Raw genomic sequence first — 15,793 nt, 5'->3', positions numbered from 1 at the left:
TTTGCTTTGCACAGGGATATGGGTTAGCAATTCTCAAACCACTTTATATAAACTCTAGAACTAAGCAAATAAATAAACATATAGGACTAGTTTTCTTATCATAAAACAAAGATTTACAAATAAGAAATGAGAAATATTAGAATAAATTCTAGTATTGAATCAGAATTAGTGACATTAGTATCAACTAAGTTAGTTTGATACATATCTAGGGAAAGATATACGAGTGCACATGCAATTTTTTCCTTGCCATGTCTGCTCACAGGGCCTGAAAGCAGTGATGCTCCAACATGAAGGAGCGCACTAACAACTAGTTCTGGGTTTCTAAATGCCATTCTCCAATACAAGAAATCTGAGCTCCTTGGACAAATGGCTGAAGATACGGTTGGGAAAGAGGAAGTACAGTTTAAACTGGAACTGCTCTTCCTAAGCAGACACTTCTCAAGGACAAGGCCACGTTCAGCTCAAGCGCCAAGATCGTGAACCCCAATGGCAAGAACCCAGATGAGTTGGAGTCAGGCAGCCACTCGAGCTGGAGATGAACTCGGACCTCATGGCGCAGCTGCGGGAAACTCAACATCACAGCGGCCAAGGAAATTGAAGTTGGTGGTGGTTGCAAAGCTATCATAATTTTTGTTCCAGTTCCTCAACTTAAGTCTTTCCAGAAAATCCAAGTCCAGCTAGTAAGTAAACTGGTGAAAAGTTAGGTGGGAAGCACATGGTCTCCATCATCCAGAAAAGAATTCTGCCTAAGTCAACTCAAAAAAGTCGTATGAAAAATAAGCAAACCCAGAACCACATCCTGACAGCTGTGTAGGATGCCATCCTTGAGGACTTGGTCATTCCGAGTGCAACTGTGGGCAAGAGAACCCGTGTGAAACTGTATGGCAGTGGCTCATAAAGGTTCATTTGGATAAATACAGCAAAACAATGTGGAACACAAGGCTGAAATGTTTTCTGGTGTGTATAAGAAACTCACTGACATGGATGCTAATTTTGAATTCCCACAGTTTCAGTTGTAAACAAAAATGACTGAATAAAGTATAACTCATAGTAAAAAAAAAAAAAAAAAAAAAAAAGCTGGAACTGCCTGTGGTGACAAGTAAGGAAGCATTTCAAAGCCCACCAGAACAGGGAGTGGTTGCAGGCCTGTATTCCCTGCACTTGAGACTGAGGCAGAAGGATCAAGATGCCAGCCTGGCTGCATAGCAACAGCCTGTCTCAAAAACAGCAAAAGATAATTTCTTTTTTTTTTTTTTCCTTTCTTTTTTTAAGAAAACCAGTGTTTCATCTGGGGCTGGTGGATTGCCTCCATTTTATTTGGTATTCTTTTCTTTTTAATTTTTTTTTTTTTTGGTGGTACTGGGGATTGAACTCAGGGCTTCACACTTACTAGGCAGGCACTCTACCACTTGAGCCACTTCTCCAACCCAAATGTAATTTATGTTTATTTTTTAATTAATTAATTTATTTTTGGCAGTACTGGGGTTTGATCTCAGGGCCTCAGGCTTGCTAAGCAGGCGTTCTGGCACTTGAGCCACTCTGTCAGCCCTAGATAATTTCTTTAAAAGATATAGAAGCCAACTTGAAGGAATCTCATAGCATCTAGGACAAAAGAAACAATAACAGGCCACGCGCTGGTGTCTCACACTTGTAATTCTAGCTACTCAGGAGGCAGAGACTGGTAGGAAGCAGTTCAAAGCCAGACCAGAAAAAAAAAAAAAAAAAGCCAGACCAGGCAAAAAGTTTGAGACCCCATCTCAAAAAAATCCAACACAAAAACAGGGGTGTCCGAGTGGCTCACTTGAGCCTGCCTAGCAACCAAGAGACCCTGAGTTTAAACCTCAGTATCACCAAAAAAAAAAAAGAGAGAGATAACATTAATCAAGTAATAGATTAAAAACCATAAAATAAAATCCATGAGTCCATCCTGATACAAATAAATAATTGGAGAAGTAAAACTTCCTCCCTATAGTGGCATTCCAATATTAAATACATAAAGCAAACACCAAAATAATAACAATTTTGGCAAGAATCATCAAAGAATAAAATCAGTGGATTTTATTCAACAACTGGATGTGTACAGAGTTTCAAAGTATTTCTCCAAGGAGACCCATTAGTTAGAGAAAAGTAGAAACCTGGCAGAAATCACCTTGACCAAATAAAGTGAGCAACACCAACGAGATGTACTGGTAACATCTGCCTTCAGAACATGATGTTCTGAAAAACATGTAATGTTACTTCTGTGGTATTCTTTCCAAAATGCATTTTCTGTATTTAAACACAAAAAATGTCAGATAAACCCAAAGTGAGTGACACTACAACATAATCTGCCAGTACTTTTCGAAATTGCTAAGAAGAAGGGTTAAAGGAGTGGCTCAAGTGGTAGAGCACCTGCCTGTCAAGTGCAAGGCCCTGAGTTCAAACCCCAGTACCACCAAAATGTTAAAAAGAACAATTGAGGAACTGTCACAGATTAAAGATGTAATGTATTAATATATGGTCATAGATGCAATCCTGGAACAGAAAAAAAAAAAAGACCTTAATGGAGCAATTTAAAAAATCTGAGTGAAGTCTGCAGGTTAGATAGTGGGATGGAATCAGATTATACATTCTGGGGAACACTCTCCAAGACAGATCACATTTGCCATAAAACAAATCTCAGTAAGTCTAGGACTGAAATTGAAACAGTATGTTCTCTGAGAGCAGTAATTATTAATGAATCACAAAAATAAGTCTGGAAAATCAACAAATATTTTAGTTAAAATACTTTTTGTGTGTAGTGCATATGCTAGTCAAGTGCCCTACCAGTGGCCACATCCCCAGCCCGGCATCTATGGAACAAAGAGGAACTCAAAAGAGAAAAAAATACGTTGAACTGAATGACAATAAAAATGCGGCATATTGCCAGGTGCTGGTGGCCATGCCTGTAATCCTAGCTATTTAGAAGGCTGAGATTGGGAGGATCACCCCTCAAGGCTCAAGGCCAGCCTAGGTAAACAGTTCATGAGATACCATCTCTAAAATAACCAGAGCAAGATGAACTGGAGCCACAGCTCAAGCAGTGGAGTACCTGCTTTGCAAGTGTGAAGCTCTGAGTGTACGGAGGTACACCCTGCAACCCTGACAAACTGACAAATTTATTTTTTTTCTTTTTATGAACATCGTCATTTTACTTTTTTCCTGAGACAAGGTCTCACTATGTAGCCAGGTAGGTCTCACTCTTGTAGTCCTCCTGCCTCAGCCTCCCAAGTGCTGGAATTACAGGCATGTATCACCATGCCCAGCATGACAAATTTCTTTTTTTTTAAATTTTTTATTATGATATATTCATTATACAGGAGGAAATTTATAATGACAATTTGATTAGGCTTATATTGTACATTAGTTACATTGTCCCCATCGCAAAAAACTACAGAACAATATATCTCATAGACACAGACAGAAAATATTACCAGTTGAATACACTAACAAATACAAAGGAATACAATGGGACCAAAAGCAGTTAACGTAAAGAACACAAGTGCAGACTGACATTCAAAGCCAACTAGAGAAACTGAAATGGGTGGCTACAATCAAAAGAACAGACATAACAACTGTTGACACTGATGTGGAGAAACTGAAACTCTTACATGCTACTGATGGCGACGTATACGTTGCAGTCACTTTGGAAAACGGAAAATACCTCAGAAGTTTGAGCAGAGTTACCATATGACCTAACAATTCTATTTGAATTATATGTCTGAGAGATAAAAATACATCCACACAGCCAGGTGCTGGTAGCTCACTCCTGTAATCCTTTTGAGTAGGAGCACTGCAGTTTGAAGCCAGACCCTATCTTGAAAATACCCAAAACAAAAAAGGGCTGGTGGAGTGGCTCAAGTGGTAGAGTGCCTTCTAGAAAGCATGAGACCCTGAGTTCAAAGCCCAGTACTGCCAAAAAAAGTCTACATAAACACTTACACACAAATATTCAGGGTGTCATTATTCAATATAAGCAAAGTGGGACTGGGGGCATGGCTTAAATGGTAGAGAGTGTGCTTAGCAAGCACAAGGCAGAGTTCAAATCCCAGTATGAACAAACCAAAAAAAAAAAAAAAAAGCCAAAGGCAGAAACAACCCAATGTTCATTCATTAATGAATACATAAAGAAAATGTGCATTTAATATTCCATGCAATGGAATATAATTCAGCAAAAAATGAAGTACTGATACATATTACAGTGGATGAATCTTAAAAACACCTAGTGAGAAATGCCAGTCATGAAGGACCACATATTGTATGAGTCCATCTATATGAAATGTCCAGAACAGAAAAAACTACAGAAATAGAAAGTACAGAACTGGGCGTGGTGGTACATGCTTATAATCCTAGCACTCAGGCAGAGGATCATGAGTTCAAGGCTAACCTGGGATACATAAGACCCTATCTTAAAACATCAAGAAAGAGACAGACAGAAATGTGTACAGAGAGACAGAAAGAGAAAGACATAAATACCTAGGACAAAGAAAGGAGGAATTGGAGGGTAATAAGATAGATAAGAGGTATAGGATATTGGGGTAATGAAAATGTTCTAAAATGTATTGAGCTAATGTGTATTCTGGAGCCTATAACATATACAAAAGGTAAACTATTTGACAATAACATGAAAGTAGGAGTGCAAATAAGACAATACTGTCACAAGAAATTTATACAATATTGCCAGGCATGCTCATACCTATAATCCCAGCTACTCAAGAAGTGAAGGCAGGGAGAATCTCAATTTGAGGCCAGCTTGGGCAAAATGATGGTGACCCTATCTCAACAAACAAGCTGCTCATGGTGGTTCCAGCCTGTAATCCCACCTATGTGGGAGGCTGAGGTAGAAGGATAGTGGAGGCTGGCCCCAGGCAAAAAGCAAGAGACTCTACAAACAAACAAAAACTCTGGAGGCATAGCTCTAGTGACAGAACTCCTGTCTAGTAAGAGTGAGGCCGACTTAAAATTCCAGTCTTACCAAAAGAAAAGAAAAGAAAAAGAAAATTATGCCATATGATAAATGAAATCCACAGGAATAAAAAAAAATGGTAAATAAGAAGGCTAATATAACTATATTTTATGCTACACTTTCCTCTCTTAGCTTCCTTAAAAGATATACCATTATAGAAAAGAATAATTATAACCATGTATTGTTGGTTTGTAACAGATATAGATGTAATGTGTTATAATACAATAGCACAAAAAAGGACCAAAAGTGGAGCTATTCAGATACTCTGTTTTTTTGAGGGGGGATTATCCCAATAAATCCATCATAAATAGAAAATATAAGGTGAAGATGCATTTAACCTACTGAACACTGCAGCTTAGCACCACAGGACAATATCGAGTACTAGTGGCTTAGTCTCATGGTTACATAGCTAAGGCGGCTGCGGCTGGCTCACTGCCAGTGCCAGGAACATGAGGGTAATGTACTTCATATTGTCAGCCCAAGAAAAGATCAAAATTCAAAATTTGTAGTATAGTTTCTACCCAATGCATACTGCTCTCACATCTTTTAAAGTTGAAAGTTGAACTGCCTAAGTCAGGAACCTTCTACATTATTCTTTTGACACTTTTGTATGTTATCCCACTGCCTTCTGGCCTCCATCACTTTTGATGAGAAGTCAGCCATTATTTCTAACCAAGGACCCCCTGTGTACATAAAGAGTTGCTTCTTAACACCACCAACAACAGGTGTTGGCGAGGATGCGGGGAAAAAGGAACCCTCTTACACTGTTGGTGGGAATGTAGACTAGTACAACCACTCTGGAAAAAAATTTGGAGGCTACTTAAAAAGCTGGACATCGATCTACCATTTGATCCAGCAATACCACTCTTGGGGATATACCCAAAAGACTGTTACTCCAGAGGCACCTGCACACCCATGCTTATTGCGGCACTGTTCACAATAGCCAAGTTATGGAAACAGCCAAGATGCCCCACCACTGACGAATAGATTAAGAAAATGTGGTATCTATACACAATGGAATTTTATGCAGCCATGAAGAAGAACGAAATGTTATCATTCGCTGGTAAATGGATGGAATTGGAGAACATCATTCTGAGTGAGGTTAGCCTGGCCCAAAAGACCAAAAATCGTATGTTCTCCCTCATATGTGGACATTAGATCAAGGGCAAACACAACAAGGGGATTGGACTATGAGCACATGATAAAAGCGAGAGCACACAAGGGAGGGGTGAGGATAGGTAAGACACCTAAAAAACTAGCTAGCATTTGTTGCCCTTAAAGCAGAGAAACTAAAGCAGATACCTTAAAGCAACTGAGGCCAATAGGAAAAGGGGAACAGGTACTACAGAAAAGGTTAGATTAAAAAGAATTAACCTAGAAGGTAACACCCACACACAGGAAATCAATGTGAGTCAATGCCCTGTATAGCTATCCTTATCTCAACCAGCAAAAACCCTTGTTCCTTCCTATTATTGCTTATACACTCTCTACAACAAAATTAGAAATAAGGGCAAAATAGTTTCTGATGGGTATTGATGGGGGGGAGAGGGAGGGGGCGGAGTGGGTGGTAAGGGAGGGGGTGGGGGCAGGGGGGAGAAATGAACCAAGCCTTGTATGCACATATGAATAATAAAAGAAAAAGGAAAAAAAAAAAGAGTTGCTTCTTAGAGCCTCTCTACTCCTACTCCCTGCACATGGGGGAGTGGGAGCTACTGTCTCTCCTCTCTCCTTCTATTTCTCCCTGCTTTATGAAATAAACCTTAGCTAAATTAAAAAATAAATAAATAAGCTGGGTGCCGGTGGCTCACACCTATCATTCTAGCTACTCAAGGAGGCAGAGATCAGGAGGATCATGGTTTGAAGCCAGTCCAGGCAAATAGTTCCATGAGACTCTATTTTGAAAGAAACCCATCACAAAAATAGGGCTGGTGGAGAGACTCGAGGTGAAGGCCTTGAGTTCAAGTCCTAGTACCATTAAAAAAAAAAAGAGTTGCTTAGTTGCTTCTCTGGCTGCTTTCAAGATTTTTCTTTATCTTTGGCTTTCCATATGTTGATAAGGATACGTTTGAATGTGGATCTCTTTGCATTTGTCCTTGTTGGAGTTTTTTGAATTTTTTAGATAAATGACTAGAGAAGTTTCTGGCCATTCACATCCTTTTCTCATTCCTCTCCTCTGGTAATATTACACATACCCTGGCATTTTAACACTATCCCCTATTACTATGACACCTGTTCATTTTCCTTCTTTCTTCTTTCTGTTCTTTTCAGTACATAATCTGTATTGATCTGTCTTTAAGTTCATAATTCTTTCTTCTAGCAACTCAAATCTACTACTGAGTTCCACTAATGAAATTTTTACTTCAGTTATTATACTTTTTCTTTTCAGGGCTTGGGAACCAAACCTAGGGCTTTGCACATGCTAGGCAGTTTTTAACTTCAGAATTTTCACTTGGTTCTTTTAAAGAATAATTTCTATGTTTTCATTGATATGCTCTATTTGACGAGTAAATGTTATCATACCTTCCTGTACCAACTGCTCCCCTTAATTCTTTCAACACATTTATCATAAGTGTTTAAAGTCTTTCTCTATTAAATCTAAATCTAGGTCTCCTCAAAAACAGTTTTCATTCCTGACTTTTTTTTTCACCACCAATAAACACAGTCCATCTCACCTCCCAGTAGCTTAGCACAGAGTTTATATACAACAAATCACTACACAAATCAAGGTGAATTATTACTAGAACTATAAACCCCATGAGAATGGGAAATTCATTACCTTGTGTACCAATGTGTGTTCCAGAGGCTAGTGTGACTAATACACTGTAAGCATTCAATAAATATTTATCTAACAACTGAGTTCCTTCATCAGCAGCCATTGAGCATATGGAATTTTAATTATCTGAAAAAATTCATAAAGATCCCAAAAACTTTTCCATCATTACTGTGGTAAACATGTAAGAAAAATAATGGTCTATAGCAGGAACTAATGTCCTCTAAATTCTAAATTACTGGCTCTCCAATTCAGGCAGTAAAATTTGAAATGTTATCTGGTTCTCTTGCCTTCCTCTCTGACACCTAAACACTGACCATTCTATGCTAAGAAAACAGATGCCTTAAGAAACAACAGGTTTGCCAGGCGCCAGTGGCTCACACCTGTAATCCTAGTTACTCAATAAGCAGAGATCAGGAAGGTCATGGTTGGGGGCCAGCCCAGGCAAATAGTTCCATGAGACACTATCTCAGAAAAACCCTTCACAAAAAAGGGCTGGTGGAGTGGCTCAAGATGTAGACCCTGAGTTCAAGCCCCAGTACTACAAAAGAAAGAAAGAAAGAAACAAAGAAACAACAGGTCCAAACCCCAGTACAGAAGGAAGGAAGGGAGGGAGGGAGGAAGGGAGGAAGGGAGGGAGGGAGGAAGGGAGGAAGGGAGAAAACGAAGGAGGGAAGGGGGAAGAGAGGAACGGACACAATAGGTAATTTTACTTAAAATTTTAATTAAGTCCAATAGAGGGAACCAGGATGTCATCACATTTGACAGATTGCATATGCAAGCATTCTAAGTATGACCTTCCTTGAAGTTTTCAAATTTAAATACTTGTAAAAAGCCTCAGAGATACTAACAATTTTAACCTTTGCAATTGATATTAACATTTTCCAAAGGCAGAGAGGTAAATAATTATGAGTTTATCATCCTAACTACTTTATATTCTTTTGAGAGACTCAAATCCATCATTTTTATTCTTCTAAGTTCCAGTGAGGCAAATATTAATGGCTACTATGCAAAGAAGAATCTGAAAGGGAAGAGAAGGAGCAAAACTCTCTGCTCAATCTTACATATGTATTTTTTACTTTATGAGCGAAAAGAACATACATGCTGACATTTCATCTTGTTTTTATACTAAGAAAAATAAGACCATGAGTTACTTATGTTTAACTGACATATTTAAGGTTCATTAGTTGGCAGAAACTATTTTGCTTCCCCTATTAAATAAAAAATGAAGGTAAGCACTTATTTGCCCAAAATCTCCCCTATATTCCCCTAAAATATACTTAAAACTTATTCTTTGTAAAAATATCTTGAATAGATGGCAGTTCAAGCTTATCACAGAAAACCATTTCCTGAGCTGGAGGCATGGCTTTAAGCAGTGGAGCGCATGCCTAGCAAGTGCAAAGCCCTATGTTCAAACCCCAGTACCACCAGAAAAAAAAAAAAAAGTTTTCAATCAAGTATAAAAATACTCTCACAATTTTTGTCAATTATATGTCAATAAGCTGAAATTTTCTATTTTTTGCTATCGATTTGAAAAAGTTTTTCTTTTTTTTTTTATGGTACTAGGGTTTGGACTCAGGGCCTCATGCTTGCTAGGCAGGAGCTCTACCACTTGAGCCACTCCACCAGCCCCTCAAAAAGTTTATTTGAACCCCACTTATTTAAACAATCACAGAGAGGCTGAAACAGGAGGATTGCAAGTTGGAGCCCAACCTAGGCTATATAGCAAAATCTGTCAAAAAATAAACAAACAATAACAAAAAAAAATAAATAGAAGACCCTAAAAGCCACAATAATGTTATGTAATTCCCTACTCACTGTACAAGTTAGGCCTTAGAGTTAGGAGAGATAAGTCCAAGAAGTCAGGGAAGCACTGAGAATACATTAACAAGCAAAGATCATGAAATCTATCCTAGATGAGGTAACACTTTAAATAGACTATGCCTTCTATCACCAGGCAGATGCAGAAGTAGGCCAGTAAGTATGTGAAGGAAACAATGGACCTGCAGGTGAATCTTGTTTTTGAAAAGAAAGAAGATTCTATTTTACCTCTAAAAATAGCAAGAATAGTTTACATTAATTTAGGGCAAGCACTTTTCATTTGTTATCTAATTTAATATTTACAACAACCCTAAGAATTCCATTCTTATTCCTATTTCACATGAGAAAACTTAGACTCAGAGAAGTTAACTTGCTTAAAAAAAGAAAAATACCTAATAGGTGCCAAAGTTGAATTCTGAATTTAGGTCTGTTTGACTGCAAACTCTTTGCTTAACTTTAAGCCACAAACTTCATGTCATTTGCAACCCAAACTGGTGTCTCTGAAGTATGTGAGTAGCACATTCTTTCAGAGAATAAAGCTACATCTTTCCACTAAGAGACTATGACTCCTGGCATTTCAACTTGAGTCACACAGTAAATAGAATACAAGGTTGACTGGGACATTGTCTGGCAGAATAACTGTTCCCTCCTCTTAACTCTCCACAGCAATTGTTCTGTTACACAGAAATCTTAGCAGAGCAATACTACCAGACCCTTTTGGAGAAAACAGACTGTGTTATTGAACCAGGATTAATCTAGGAGACAATTATACAAAACTAAATTAATTCTCTCAGTGCAAAGCTAGCCATCTATTTAATGTTTAAAATCTTAGCAGCTTAAACTATGGATCAATCCCATCCTTCACTCAGAAGCTGTAGTATAAACAAAGCCTTCTGATTCAAATGTTATTGCATCACAGTAACATCTGTTTACTGGTTGGCTGAGTTGACAAAAGAAATAACACTTGCAAACTCCCAAATCTCAGCCTATTCATCAAAAATAAAAACCATTTCTGATGGCTTGGTTCTCAAAGTCGCTTTGTTTTGCAGGTAAATTCCAGAACAAAAACTAACTCTTAGTAAATGATTGACTTTTTGTGTTCCAGTTCAGTGAAGCTACATAAGGGTGCTCCAACTGTATTGACCCAGCTCTCCTCCCTCATAGCTCTGAGAGTTCTACAAAACTCTTCATTATCTGCATCAGGCAGGAACTCAAGAACTGCAGCCACATAGTAAAGTTATAATACTATAAGAGTTCACAAGCATACTTCCAATTTCTAGCCTGCATCTATCCCAACAGAGGGGAAAAAACTCAAAACAGAAAAATAATAATGCTGCCTGAAGCTTCACAATCTTAAACCTGAAAAGGACGTTAAAAGGCCACTTAGCTGGGTGCTGGTGGTCCAAGCCTGTAATCCTAGCAATTTGGGAGGCAGAGATCAGGATTGTGGTTCAAGGCCAGCCCCGAAAAATTGTTCCTGAGACCCTATCTTGAAAATACTCAACACAAAAAAGCCTGTGGCTCAAGCTGCCTACCTAGCAAGCATGATGCCCTGAGTTCAAACCCCAGTACCACCACAACTAAATAAATAAATTAATAAATAGCAAGAGCAAAATGACTGGAGGCATGGCTAAAGTGGTAGAGAGCACACTCTGCATGAAGGCCTAAGTTCAAACCACAGTCAAGCAAGCAAAACTAAATAAAAGTCATTTATTACAATAATTTCCAAATGCCAACTCAGAAATCAGTGCTCATTCCTGAAATTGGTATAAGAAATATGTAGAAAACTATAGGCAATATAAAGAGTTTTTCATATGCCTACATTTACTAATAGTAACAGTGATTTACTTCAAGATTATACTTTACCAGAGGTATGGCTCAAGCAGTGGAATGCCTACTTTGGAAGTGTGAAACCCTGAGCTCAAACCTCAGTCCCATCAAGACTACATTTTTTTTTTTTTTGATAATACTGGTGTTTGAACTCAGGGCCTACACCTTGAGCCATTCCACCAGCCCTTTTTTGTGATGGGTTATTTGAGATAGGGTCTTACTATTTGCCCAGGGCTGGCTTCCAACCTCAATCCTCCTGATCCCTGCCTCCCGAGTAGCTAGGATTACAGGCATGAGTCACCAGTGCATGGCTGCTCATGATTACATTTTATCAAGTTTTTAAAATAATATTTTATTTTGCAGTACTGGGGTTTGAACTCAAGGCCTTGCACTTGCTAGGCAGAGTGCTCTACCACTGGAGCCACTTGACCCAAATGTTATTTCTTTTGTTAAATTAGATAATAATTGTTTTTTAAATGTTCTTAATTTAGCAAAGCATGAAGTTGACAACTCCTGCATATTTTATTTTTAGATTTGTTTTTTTGAGGTACTGGGATTTGAACTCAGGTCCTCACACTAGCTAGGCAGGCATTTAACCACTTGAGCCACTCTGCCAGTCCATTTTGTGTGTGTGTGTTGAGCATTTCTGAGATAAGCTCTCACATTTTTCTGGCCTGGCCTCAAACTGCAATCCTCCTTATCTCTGCCTCCCCACTAGCTAGGATTACAGATGAGAGTCGTTACATTAATTTTACTCATTTGTAAAATCCTAAACTCTAGGAGCCACTGAGCCACTACTCTAACATATCACTAGCTTTCAGGTAAAAATATTTCATGCAAATAAAATCATGGATACATTTGACATTGTATTGTTTTATAAATCAATACTCAAGGTTTCTACCCAAACTGAATTTTTTCCTACCACTGTTTTAGTGCAGTCTCTTAATTCTGATTCAGTGGAAATGATTAATATATACTAACTATTTTTCCAAAAGCTTTGCAACAGTTTTCAAAACAGGGCAAAGAGGGTCTTTCTTTTTTTTTTTTCATTTTTCTTTTATTATTCATATGTGCATACAAGGTTTGGTTCATTTCTCCCCCCTGCCCCCACCCCCTCCCTTACCACCCACTCCGCCCACTCCCTCTCCCCTCCCCCAATACCCAGCAGAATCTATTTTGCCCTTATTTCTAATTTTGTTGTAGAGAGAGTATAAGCAATAATAGGAAGGAACAAGGGTTTTTGCTGGTTGAGATAAGGATAGCTATACAGGGCATTGACTCACATTGATTTCCTGTGCGTGGGTGTTACCTTCTAGGTTAATTCTTTTTCATCTCACCTTTTCTCTAGTACCTGTTCCCCTTTTCCTATTGGCCTCAGTTGCTTTAAGGTATCTGCTTTAGTTTCTCTGCATTAAGGGCAACAAATGCTAGCTAGTTTTTTAGGTGTCTTACCTATCCTCACCCCTCCCTTGTGTGCTCTCGCTTTTATCATGTGCTCATAGTCCAATCCCCTTGTTGTGTATGCCCTTGATCTAATGTCCACATATGAGGGAGAACATACGATTTTTGGTTTTTTGAGCCAGGCTAACCTCACTCAGAATGATGTTCTCCAATTCCATCCATTTACCAGCGAATGATAACATTTCGTTCTTCTTCATGGCTGCATAAAATTCCATTGTGTATAGATACCACATTTTCTTAATCTATTCGTCAGTGGTGGGGCATCTTGGCTGTTTCCATAACTTGGCTATTGTGAATAGTGCCGCAATAAGCATGGATGTGCAGGTGCCTCTGGAGTAACAGTCTTTTGGGTATATCCCCAAGAGTGGTATTGCTGGATCAAATGGTAGATCGATGTCCAGCTTTTTAAGTAGCCTCCAAATTTTTTTCCAGAGTGGTTGTACTAGTCTACATTCCCACCAACAGTGTAAGAGGGTTCCTTTTTCCCCGCATCCTCGCCAACACCTGTTGTTGGTGGTGTTGCTGATGATGGCTATTCTAACAGGGGTGAGGTGGAATCTTAGCATGGTTTTAATTTGCATTTCCTTTATTGCTAGAGATGGTGAGCATTTTTTCATGTGTTTTCTGGCCATTTGAATTTCTTCTTTTGAGAAAGTTCTGTTTAGTTCACGTGCCCATTTCTTTATTGGTTCATTAGTTTTGGGAAAATTTAGTTTTTTAAGTTCCCTGTATATTCTGGTTATCAGTCCTTTGTCTGATGTATAGTTGGCAAATATTTTCTCCCACTCTGTGGGTGTTCAAAGAGGGTCTTTCTGACCAACGAATAGAACTCGATCTCGAGATTCAAAAACTTAGACATCTTGTTTATTTAGGTCAGGTAACTGGTTCACTTTACTATGGTGAGGACCTCTTTGTCTGCTTATACAAGCAAGGAAATGTCCTACCTCTCTCAACCTCCAATTTTTTCCCTTAACAACCAGCTAGAAGAGAATTTTGAGAAGTAGACCCACATCATCTAAACTGATCAAATTGTGGAAGTAGGGGGCAGGAAAGGGGGATGAACTTGTAATTTTCCATTTATATCCCTCTTCAGTATTTTAATTTTTTGAAATGTTTGTATTATCCCAATTTTAAACCTTTTTTTTTCTTTGCAGCACTGGGGTTTGAACTCAGGGCCTCACACCTGCTGGGCAGCAGTTCTACCACTTAAAGAAACTCTATCAGTCCAGTATTTTAATTTTTATCAAGTACACGTACTAGTTTTACAATTATATATACCAAAAGTTTTAATACAGGAAAAATAAAAATAAAAATTATAGGGCTGGGGGTAGAGCTCAGTGATAGAGCTGTTGTCTAGCACATGTAAACACCCTTAATCCCTAATACCCCTGCCAAAAAAAATCCTCCAGGTTTAAGGGATGAACATCTTTCCACCTAGGTCTCTAACACTCTGAAGACTATTACATTAGGTACCTGCATGCTCCAGTATCACAGACAGACAAAAGAGTCAAGGCTGGATTTGCTTTTTAATGGGCTAGCAGAATAAACAATAACATCTAATTCCAAGCTCTAAAATGGGAGAAAATAGTAAACATTTTTAAACAATTCTTAATAACTAAATGAGGCTAAAGGTAAAGATTAGGCCCTAAATATCCATTAAAAAATTCTCATCCTAATTTCTATAAGAAATTACTTATAGTACTAGACTTGTGGTACTGTTTTCAAGTCCCCGATCTCTTTAGGGACTTGAAAACAAATTTCAGGAAACTCTGATTCTATAAAACCTAAGCTGTCAAGATAAACAGGTCAACAGTAACAGAATAATCATAAGATTAAAACAGTCTAGGGCTGGAGGCATGGCTCAAGTGGTAAAGTACCTGCCTAGTAAATGTGAAGCCCTGAGTTCAAAACTCAGTACAGAAAAAAAAAAAAAAGACAGTCTAGACATGAAAATAGCTCTTCAAGTCTCCTGCAGCTTGTGGCAAATTATATTTAAGGCAGTCTTTGAACAGTTTTAGGCTTTGGTTTTCTCAGTTTTTAAATTAACATATATTAGTTGTATAAAATAATAGGTTTCATTATGACATTTTATACATGCATTACCCTCATTTATCCCTTTTCCTGATCCCATTCTTTTCCCTAACAGTTCTCATTCTACTCTCATGGTATTATCAATTTTACAAAAGACAATTCAGAGACAGAAAGGTCTTGCTGTACACTTAACTCAAAAGAGGCACAGGATGACATAATATAGGACTCTGGTTTGGTACTGGTCCAAATGCACTAACCTCTGATTTTGGCACTTTCTACTATTGTCTTCTGATGGCTTATACAGTGGTGCACATTTTCTCTTCTCACAGACTGTGCTGCACTTGTGAACTGCACTTGTGAAAGTTGCTCTAATTATACTGAGCCAATCTTCCTCCCTGACCATCAATGCACTTCCTGTATCTAGGCAAAACATCTGGACATCTTGGCTCTTTTCTTACTGATTTTGGGAGAAAGAGGCTCTAATGTTTTGACAAACCAGCACAATTTACCTATCTTACTGATAGAAGTTTCTGATTTTCAAACAGATCTCTCCATAGGAAAATATCCAAACAAGAGTCTGAAACCTTCCCAAACAGAGCAACAAAATAGATCCACTTTCAGCTGTAAGAACACACCACCACTTATGGTCCCGGCTATTAGGAAACAGAAGAAGGCTCTTGGTTCAAGGCCAGTGAGGGAGGGAGGGGAGATGGGGAGACACACCCTTATCTGAAAAACAAACTAAAAGCAAAAAGGGCTACAGGTGGCTCAAGCAGTTGAGCATTTGCCTTGTAAGATGGGTGGGTGGGGAGAGGAGAGAAGGGGAAGAATCAGAGAGGCTTGGGGAGGCTCACAAACAGGGCTTGACTGACTCTGAGTTAAGAAGACAAAACTGA

At 38.5% G+C, this 15,793-nt stretch overlaps 1 protein-coding gene and 1 pseudogene across 4 annotated transcripts in view; one reads left to right on the top strand and one right to left on the bottom strand.

Moving 5' to 3' along the window:
• The window catches only part of Tmem116 (transmembrane protein 116), a 56,434-nt gene that overhangs the window by 20,304 nt on the left and 20,337 nt on the right, over positions 1 to 15,793 (bottom strand). The gene's annotated exons all lie outside the window — the stretch shown is intronic.
• Positions 367 to 1,019, top strand: LOC109702095 (small ribosomal subunit protein eS7-like; annotated as a pseudogene).

This window comes from Castor canadensis, chromosome 18 (assembly GCF_047511655.1).
Source record: "Castor canadensis chromosome 18, mCasCan1.hap1v2, whole genome shotgun sequence".
NCBI lineage: Eukaryota > Metazoa > Chordata > Mammalia > Rodentia > Castoridae > Castor > Castor canadensis.
The sequence above is the reverse complement of the archived record's forward strand: the minus strand, read 5'-3'. Positions and strand labels throughout refer to the sequence as shown.